Source organism: Haemaphysalis longicornis, unplaced genomic scaffold (genome assembly GCF_048455015.1).
Source record: "Haemaphysalis longicornis isolate Haplotype H1 unplaced genomic scaffold, Haemaphysalis longicornis Haplotype H1 scaffold_6, whole genome shotgun sequence".
NCBI lineage: Eukaryota > Metazoa > Arthropoda > Arachnida > Ixodida > Ixodidae > Haemaphysalis > Haemaphysalis longicornis.
The window spans coordinates 181,501,809-181,507,035 of record NW_027526407.1 but is presented as its reverse complement, the minus strand read 5'-3'; the positions used below and the strand labels follow the sequence as shown (position 1 = coordinate 181,507,035).

The following is a 5,227-nucleotide window of genomic DNA, read 5'->3' as shown; positions in this document are numbered from 1 at the left end:
AGTAGGCAATCGCTCTGATCCCTCTAATTAGCGTCCCATCTCACTAACTGTACAGCTTGTAAACTACTTGAAGAGATCGTATACTCTCCATCTCGCTCCAACTTGAAATCGACAACTTTTTATACCATAAAAACATGGCTTTGTGACCCGGCTGCGGTGTAAACTCAGATCATAAATTATACAACTGACCCATTTTTAAACGTACACTCCTCTTTCCGAGATGATGACAGATTTTTAAAATTTCCGAAAGATTTCTCTCTTGTTATTCTCCAACGACTACTATGAAAACTTTCGTGCCTTCGTCTGGATCCCCGAACTCTCCTAAATTAAAGCTTTTAAAACTAACCGCAGTCAATTCACTGGTGTTGCTTGGCATCTTTCATCCGCTGCTCAGGTGTTGTCGTACGTCCGCTTATTTCGGAATTTTTTCCGGCCGGTTTTTACTACTTCGAGTTAACGAGGGATTACTATATATATATATATATATATATATATATATATATATATATATATATATATATATATATATAGTAATCCCTCTATATATATATTAAATTCTGTAGTCTAATTGCGAACGACAAGGGAAGCTTAGTGTCAACAAACGTCCGGACTGGGCAAACACGAATGATACTAAGTAATATATATATATATATATATATATATATATATATATATATATATATATATATATATATATATATATATATATATATATATATATATATATATATATATATATATATATATATATATATATATATATATATATATATATATATATATATATAAAGATAGAAATAAGAGTTGGCCGTCAAAAAAACCTCGGAAAGCAAAGGGGAGGACGTGGTAGATCCTTGAAACAGATAAAGAATTTGGAAAGAAAGCGGAGAAAAAATGTCCGCCAGGTGGGATCTGAACCCACGACCTCCAGAATGCCAGTCTGGTGCGATATCCACTACGCTACCGGCGGGGCGATTTTGCCCTCTACTTTCTGGGGTATATATTTTAAGCTTTTTTGTTTCCTGTGCTTGGGGGTGGTAGCCAGCGCCACTTGGACTACTCGGGGTGAAGGGGACCTTATTTTTAATCCCCGTGCCATAACTCGAGTGTCAGGAGTGGTCGATAACTCCTGTCAGGAGTGGCCCTGTCATGAGTGTCACTCCTGACACTCCTGAGTGTCAGGAGTGGTCCACATGTCGACCACTCGACATGTCAGGAGTGGTCGACAAGTGTTGAACCTTCTTAAGCTTCCTATGGCACCAAGACTGCCAGAACAGAAGTCCTCGCTATGCACGTAGCGAATCAGTATAGGAAATGGGAGGCTCGTTGAAATAAGACAGAAATAAGAAAAATATATTACTAGCACTAAAACGATCAGCATATGCAGAAAACCACATCTGCCATGCACTCAAAACAAACCCAAGTCATAACCAATAGGAACCTAAAAATTTGGCACCCCTCCATGTAAGGGAGACGATGGTTGAACGCGAAGCACGCTCCTGAAAGATCATCGTCGTCTATACTCCTTGGAGCAGATTTACTCAATACATAGAGTAGCGAAACTTCGCTTCTGAATCTGGGCTGCTCAAGCCCCCTGCTCCTCGGAAGCTGAGGGGCAAGTCGACGCGCGCGGCACCTAGCAGACAAAAACTGAATTTGGCAAAACTATCCTTACTAATTTTTTTTTGAAAAAATTAAGATGTATTTTAAAATATAATACAGTATTTAGGTGAAATTTACTTGTGTTTTTGCGTCTTTACTTTTTATGACATATCGCAGCAACTGCAAGCACTTGAGTACTACTTCAATGTTCTTCCGACAAACGACAGGCTAGTCAACTTGCCCCACACTTTCACCGGCTTAGGGGGGCAACCAAAGACTTGCTTTTGATACACTGGGCCCATGGGGAGTTTCGCATCTGGTGTATATCCAGTACCTCTGGTTTGGAACTCAGGGCTTCCTGACTAATATTACATGTCCATGCACCCCTCTCGAAATATAAACCGTTTCGTCTAGGCCAAAATGGTGCAACTGGATAGATGCTGGAATATATACCGCGAGGGATTCAGGTTCTATTTTGGCCATGACGAGCGTGTGTTGCTTTCAATTCACCCATTTTTGCGTTACTGGCGCCGTCAATAAAAACAATCATGGTACGCTTTAAAACATACGCCCACTGCTGCTGGATGCATATCGGTAGAATGCCACGCCACCCAGATACAAGCTCTAATAACCACCATCTGCGATTTTCTTCAGTGGCCTATTAGAAAAAGATATACTATAAAAGCAAATACAAAAGGCTTTCTTCTCTCTGGCTTCCTTAATATCCAAAGCTATAGAGTGCTGCCGTATCGAGAAATAAAAATCGTTCTTATATCCTAGGACGCTACACTGGATCGGTAGGGCGATACCAGGCAGCTTCTTAGGATACGAGCGGCCTACCCTTACCAGAGCGGATCTCGCCACCTTGGTTGCATACTGAGCCTAAACGTGTCATGACAGAACTACGTACATCTTGGCCCGGTGTCCCCTCAGCTATTGAACCCGTCACGATGGCGGCGCTCAGGCGAGCGATACGGCGGAGGGTGCTAAGATTATCTTGTTCTGGAAAGCTAACCTATGGAACTTGAACTTCTCAACACCCGATGATTTGACATCCACCTGATGAGGTGGATGTCAAATTTTACTTCGCAGAAACTTACTCCACCTAGGGGATTTTCCCTACCTCTGGTCGATTACTCCAATTTAAGACAGATATGGTATCGGGGCAGCTTTTTTGGTTTACACTAGTCGGTTTTTGTAAGAAGTTCAAGGATGCGCTCTCCCAGGCATAGTATCGACGATTCCCGCTGATGTGCTACGTGTTCGAGCTTCCCCGGTTCCTGATACATGATAGATGCTTGATATTTTAAGCACTGTGGTCTTCTCGAGATCATTCAGGCGGAATAAGAGCGGCGCGAGCTGCAAATGATAAACTCGCTACCGCAATAATACTCCCGCAGAATCAATTCTCTAAAAACCAGCATTGCACGACGGTACTTTTTCTATTAAAATGCTGATATTACTGTTCGAAACAAAATCACTCTAGCCATGTTTAAGCTTACGGATTTTCCGGCACCGCGTTGAATACTTTTGAAGCTACATGCCCAAAATAACCTTTAGCGTGACAAAGGGCACTGCTCTTCCGCCGGTTCATTTTCAGGAATACATTGTCCCTAAAAAGAGAGTTCTGATCTGTTTATAGTAACAGTGAACTCATTTAAGAAGGCACTGCCGCCAATAACTTTCTTCTCTATGTATGACGAAAGCGTTCGAATGCCCTTTAAATTCTGTAGTCTAATTGCGAACGACAAGGGAAGCTTAGTGTCAACAAACGTCCGGACTGGGCAAACACGAATGATACTAAGCTTTAAAAAGACATGCATAATTCTGCTGTTTTCGCAGACGCACTCGAGACGCACGTATAGACGAAGGCAAACACTTACAGAAACGGTATGATTTACCGACAATGGGAGTAACAATGACAAACAAAATGCTTTAATGAACTGTATTTGGGGGACACAATGCTGGGCTCTGACGGGTAATGTGTATTATCACTTACCAGTTCACCTGAAACACATGCCGGTAATGAATAAAGCGTCACACCTGGTGTGGCTCAGTGGATGCTGAGAAGTTCAAAAGCCGTGGTTATGGGAGGCCTCTACGCAGAAGTTATGGAGGAGACCTATGACTCAATTAGCGGTCAAGAAGCAGCTAGTAAGATAAAGATGCCACTGCAGCCGGGCAAGGCTACACAACGCATGTAAATACATCCGTTCGTATGTAAAGCATGAGCCCCGTGATGTGTCAGTAATATTAGTAATACGAGTTGTTGAGCGAAAGGCACACTTGAAATATTCAGAGGAGAAAAATTCAAGACTTACTCAGAACTTCTTAAATTTACAACTGAGGGCCCTAAATGGGAATGTGCAGGACGCATGCAGTTTTAATATTAACGAGGTTCGATCGAACAGTCGGACGGATGAAAAAGCAAATAAGGTCTACCGGGCGAATCTCAATCCGACTGACTGAACTCTGGTGCTACTTCTATGAAACAATTCACTGTTAAGAGCGGGTGGGTGATTACTTGTTAAAGCAAGCCGTGCTGCGCTGCCAGTGTACAGCATAACCTAAAAGTGGCCCATGGTGTAGTCTTAACTACGCATTTTAAAGATGACAGCACAAGCTGTGCCACTTCTGAGACCTGGGTTAATCGAGCTTCACAATTTTTCAATGGAACGTTTACTTATATGCACGGTTCAACCATTCCCACCAACTAGTGGCCAACACAACTGGCAGGGACAGTGTCTTCTCACAGCCGCAAAAATAAAGACGCTCCTCTATTAAGGGAAAATACGTTTTTCGGTCAAGATGCTTGCGGAAGGGCTTTACGGAAATGCCCCGGTTCGAGCGAAAGAACACACCTCTGCATATGATAGTGTCTAATGTACTCTTTCTATGAGCAAAATTGTTATTATCGGGGATTTTAATCATAGAGAAGCGGGAAGGGGCGGTAGGGAACTCTCTTTTTGTAAGTCCCGTGGAAACGGAAGAAGACAGGTTAAACTTCCGACTCCAATACGCCAGAAAGAGGAAAAAATTGCCGAAAATCTTGCGAAAGCTGTGAGACTCTGCGAGTACAATTGTGCCGATCAGAAACGCTTGACTTTAAAGATAAGCTCAGCTTCAGTTTAAACTGGTAGCTCACTTAAGCCTAAGGCTACTCCTTACAATTTTCTCTGGGTCGGACTCTAAGTGGCAAGTAAAAAATATGGCCCCAGAAGGATCAACCGATCCGTCCGGATTGACGAAACAGCACCCTCTTACATTGCCAGCAAGTAATATATACCACGTCCGCAAGCCCCAGCACCACGGCTGCAAGAATTCGGAGACATACCTCCGCCCCTTGTCCCCAGCCCTTCACGAGCCGACCCAGAGCCACCTACACCCGACGACATGTGACAAGACGACGACGACGTGACCTCAGCCCTGCGGTCTCACATGGTTGTAAGCCCTCAGTGGTGCGTCGTTGATTTGGAGACGTCGCCGCTGCTGGACATTGCTCACGAAACATATCACTTCACTGGCAAAAGCTTCACTTTATATTCTATCACATCGTTCATCCTCACAGGAATAATCATGCTACTGCGGCCTCGACCAGCCCCGCACGGGGCACCTTGAGCAATCT

General features: G+C 43.4%; 1 non-coding gene across 1 annotated transcript; it reads right to left on the bottom strand.

The window, feature by feature from the left end:
* Positions 1–897: 897 nt before the first annotated feature.
* On the bottom strand, positions 898–970 carry Trnaa-ggc (transfer RNA alanine (anticodon GGC)). Its single transcript has one exon. It is a non-coding gene; the product is annotated as a tRNA-Ala (tRNA).
* Positions 971–5,227: the final 4,257 nt, after the last annotated feature.